This window comes from Sturnus vulgaris, chromosome 5, assembly GCF_052056855.1.
Source record: "Sturnus vulgaris isolate bStuVul1 chromosome 5, bStuVul1.hap1, whole genome shotgun sequence".
NCBI lineage: Eukaryota > Metazoa > Chordata > Aves > Passeriformes > Sturnidae > Sturnus > Sturnus vulgaris.
The window spans coordinates 62,622,771-62,627,832 of NC_142247.1; positions in this window are offsets into that span (position 1 = coordinate 62,622,771).

Sequence of the window (5,062 nt, forward strand, 5' to 3'; positions counted from 1 at the left end):
TCATTCAGCTGCTTTTCCGTGAGTTTTAAGATTTGAGACTTGGCTCTTGGGATTATTTAGCATTCTTCGGATTGCTGTTACAGTATAAAGGTGTCCAGGCTGTATCAGGTAAAAGTTTTTCTCTCCAGGGGTTGATGTCTAAAGAAGGGTAAAGAGAGAAGAGCTTTCATGTTATATACCACTTCCTGCAAATACTCTCCCCGGTTCTGGTGTTTTGGGTGCTTTGAAAGGATTGTGGCTTTGGTTTAATTACTCCTGATTTTCCCAGTGCTTTTTCTGAACCCAAGTAAAGCATAAACTGGGGCATTAGAACTTAATACCTGTGTCTTTACATGGCAAGGCAGTGGCTACTTTGAAATAGAAGAGGTACCTAAAAGCTGAAACACTCAAGTTTGAAATTAAATTATTTAGATTATATTAATCTGTAGTGAAACTTAGTTCCTCTTTACCATGAACTTCTATTACAGCATTTTTGCTTCTTGTACTTTCTGTGTAATTTCTTTTTGACTAAAGCCTTGCATCTCAGTTATCTTTTTGCTGTATATGAATGTGTGTTCCCTTTTGAAATTATTGCTGTTATGAAAGTCTATATCCCTTCCCCATACTTTCTGACTTAATAGCTCTGGCTTTTGTGCATTTAATTAATTATGCAGTTTTAATTTTTTTAAACAGCAAAACAAAATTCTTGCTTCATTTTGAAAATAAGCATGCAAACACAATTTTAAATATGCTGATTTCATTTTTTCATGGGAAAAGTTATAACATTACTTCTGTCACTATCATGTTGCAATGAACAAGTTTATTGCTACTTTTGGAAATGTTCATCTTGCACTATCCTTTAAAATTTTGCCACTCATTGAACGAGTTTTCCTCTTTTTTCTCCCACTGAAATGCCCACGTCCTCTGTCCTTCCACGACAAGTCTGCAGCCATCCCTTGTCCCTGCCTTCCTCCTCACCAACACCCATCTCCATAATCCTTGACTATTCTTTCAGTCCTCCACACATCTCCTCATTCTCTGCAGTGGCTGAACACAGGCTCCTGAACAACTAATTAGAGATTATTTGGCCGACTAATTAACCAGCCCTAAATTTAGATATTCTCTGATCAAGTTGTTTGCCTTCCAAACTTATGTAAGTTTCTCATCCTCTAGGCCAAACCTCACTGGCTGTGTTTGAGATCTGGGAGGCCACTCTCCATCTTACACTAGCCCTTGGTTTATATCTTACAGATACCTACTGTACACCAATAATTATTATAAACGTGGATCTTGAGCTCCTGTATCCTCTGGGTTTAGATAGCTATTCAGCTATTTTTCCACAATGTCAGTGGTGATAGAAGCTGTGCACAGAGGTCGTCCCAAAGCAGTTCAAGTTTTGTAGAGCTGCAATCAGTCCTGTCTGCCACACTTGCCTGACACATGATGTGCCAACACAGGAAAACAAACCAAAACAAATACCATAAACTGTCAGTAAATACATTTAGGCTGGCAATTGGGAGATATTTTGGTTATCACAGCACTGAATTATGAAACAGCTTTCTGGGAAGGGAGATGAGGCAAACTGTTAAGGAATGTAAGTATGGCTCTTGGTAAGGGAATGGACTGGGTTGTATTTTGCAGTTCCTGCAAATGGGAAAAATGAGTCAACTCACTAACCTAGTAATCCCCTTCCAACACTTTGTTCTAGATGGTATCTTTTCTTTAAACAGTTATAAAGCCAATCTGTTAAATGCTAATACCCTACTATTTTCAGAAAAGAACATTGAGACTCTTCCACATAAACCTACCCATAAGTTTATAAGTCTTTGTTTGACTTGAATCCAGCTTCCAGCTCCATAAAATGAGATGGGTGCACCTGTGGATGTTAAAGCTAATGGGTCTTACAAATCCTTTGGCAACCTGTAGTGTAAATTGAGGGTATCCAGCTGCTAAGTAAAGAAATATTTTCCACTCAGAAACTGTTTTAAAATGGTCAGGAGATTAAAGTCAGAATGAACCTGTTCCAAAGGATATATGCTAATGTGTCCTGCAACATCAGGTATCTTATTTTTAAGAAAAATATTTTTTAAAATTAGCATATTAAAATATTAAATTAATATTGAAATAGATGCACATTAAGAATATACAGGTTACTGTAAAATTAGAAGAGTTTGTCATTCTAATCCTATATTCTGAGGCAAATCAATTGTCTTTCAACAAACTCCAATGATTTCAGTGGAGGTGCTGTGAGCTTCTGTGTCAGTTCTGTTTACTTAGGTAGGTTCAAATCATTGTGCAAATGCTGATTGTATAAAATATTCAGCAGTTATGTTCTGAGCCTTATTCAGGGAATAATCCTGATTCAAGGGTTGGCTCTTATTTCATCAGAAAAAAATGAAGTTGCTGTGGGAAATATTCTACACATAAAAGAATACAAGAACTGAAAATAAATCACTTGTTAAACGAATTGGCCTTTAAAATAGCTAAGTTCTGAAGATACAATAAAATGAACAATGAATTCTGTCATTCAGTCCTCTAAAGGGAATAGGATCCAGTGTATGAAAAATGTAGATTTTTCTAAGTGCATCTGATACCAGTTACTGACTTTAGAGCCAGCAACTTCTTTGTTTAAAATAAGAATTTTCATCTACAATCTACTTAATAATATTTTGATCTATTTATTAATCTATTGCAGATTTTAATACTGAGCTTATAAATAGGTCTGAAATAAGCAAAGCACATGTACATTCCTCTACCTACCAGGAGGACTATAATGAGATAATGTGCTAACTTTTGCTCCACAACCCCAGGGCCCAGCTTTATCTTGCCTCCTTGTCCCTTATAGATTCTCATGAGATTGGCTGTTTAGTACAAATGAAATCCTCATCTCTCTTTCTACCACCCTGCTCCAGTGATTTTAATCAAATGTCTTTAACAGGTTTTTACTATGCTCCTCTCTTGATTTTTGGTCCTGAATTAACAAGGTAATTAAGTATGTGCATAATGTATTCTTGACTGTTCCCGTTGAGGTCAGTGGAGCAATTAGTAGCTTGCATGGTGCTTATGTACCTTGAAGACTCTGTGTGTCATGTTTTTCTCAAATGCAGCTTCCAGCATTAATGGCAATGAGTATCAGTTCCTGAAACGTGGACTTGTGAGGTGAAACTAAGCAGCTGTGCTTCAGAGTTAAAAAAACCAGCCACACATTCAAAAAGTCTTGGTGTGAGACACTCGTTTGTAACAGAGAACTGAGTTTAAAAAGTGACAGAAGTGAATCCTAATAATTTAGAGAGACCCATGCAATAGCATGAATACTAAAGGCTTCTATGTGCTGCATGCACATATATGGCTGGGAAAGTTACACCATTCTCAGTACGTGAAAAACCCCACAATATTTAAAACTAGACTGGAATCACAGTTAACTAATATCTAATAATAGAAAGTGACATTTTCTGTGGAGCGTCTTGCAGAGATTCAGAATTCTGTTGTGCCAGAAACCTTACTTCAGTTTTAAAACAGTTTTCCTACCATTCAGACACTAAAATTGCGATTTCTGGGGGTTTGTTTTCATCTATTCAATAATCTTCTGACTTCTGCATGTCTTGTTGCTTCATTTACAGATGATTAATACATGTATCCAATACTTTGCTACAGTCTGTCATTATCTCTCCTTCTTGGACATCTCAGGTTGTATTCATCTCAGTGACGATACCTGAGATATCTTTGGAAAGGCTGTGAGCACCTCCAGATTCTCGTGATACTGTACTGTAGAAAAATTACCAAGAAAATATTTCCTCATCTTAATTTAGAGGTGGTTGTAAACCCCAAAACACGAGGTTCTTTTCTTCACTGGCATCATGGTGCCATGCTAGGTATCTGGCTTGAGCCATCTAGCTTCTTTATCTAGGAGGTGTCCACATTGGTGCCTTAGGATTCCTGTGGTCTGGCAGGGTTATCTACATATTCGAGAATACAGACTCTGTCTCTCTTCATGGCAGACAATGTCCTCCTAGGGAAGGTTCTGCAAACAAAGGACACTACCTCAAGGACACATGGGAACATGAATGAGAAAACCAGGCTGGGTTTAATGCTCTCAGCCGTTGCACTGTGTCCTTGAGCTCATGCCAAGGGTTTGTGCCTGTTTCCCAATGACTGGATGTCAGTGTATGGCTGTAGATGTGTGCCTGTGCTCAAAACACAGCACAGTCACAGCGAGCGAGTCAAGCTGTGGTGCTGTGACCACTTTCCCAGGTTGGCTTTTACTGATAAACCTCTCAGTAAAGAACCTTTTCTTAAACTTCAATCTGAACTTCCCCTGGCAGAGCTTGTGCCTTATCACTGGTCAGCACTTCCCCCTCAGCCTTCCCTTCTCCAAGGGACAAGTGGCATAAAACTGTTCCTTATAATTCTTGTGCTCAAGATATTTCACCATCTTGGTCACCTTTCTCTGAATGGTCTCTAATAGTTTAATGTCCTTCTTACATTGTGGTGCCCAAAACTGCCCCCAGCACTGGAGGTGAGTCTGTCCCAGCTCAGAGCAGAACAGGACAATCCCTCCCTTGCCTGGCTGGTGATGCTGTGCCTGATGCCTCCAGGACACGCTTGGCCCTCCTGGCTGCCAGGGCTCTGCTGATTCACATTCAACTTCCCATCGACCCAGACTCCCATATCCCTTTCTGCAGGGCTTTCCCCCAGCCTTTCATCCCCCAGTGCATATGTATAACCAGGTTTAACCCATCCCAGGTGGAGAATTGAATATTTGCTCTTGTTCAGTTTATGCAGCTGGCAAATGCCCAGCCTTCAGTCTATCCTGATCTCTCTGTAGCTCCTTTCTACCCCACAGAAAGTCTCGTTTAGTATCATTGGCACACGTTACATTTAATTCCTGCATCCACATCATTTATAAAAACATTACAAATTGAGCACTGGTGTCTGGCCACTAACCTGATGTAGCCTCATTTCTGCAACCCTCTGAGCCCAACCTGTGAGCCAGTTGTTCACCCAGTGAATTATGGACTTGCTCAGCTGAGTGCTGGACAGTTTATTTGGACACAGTATCAAAAGCTCTGCTAAAATCCAAACC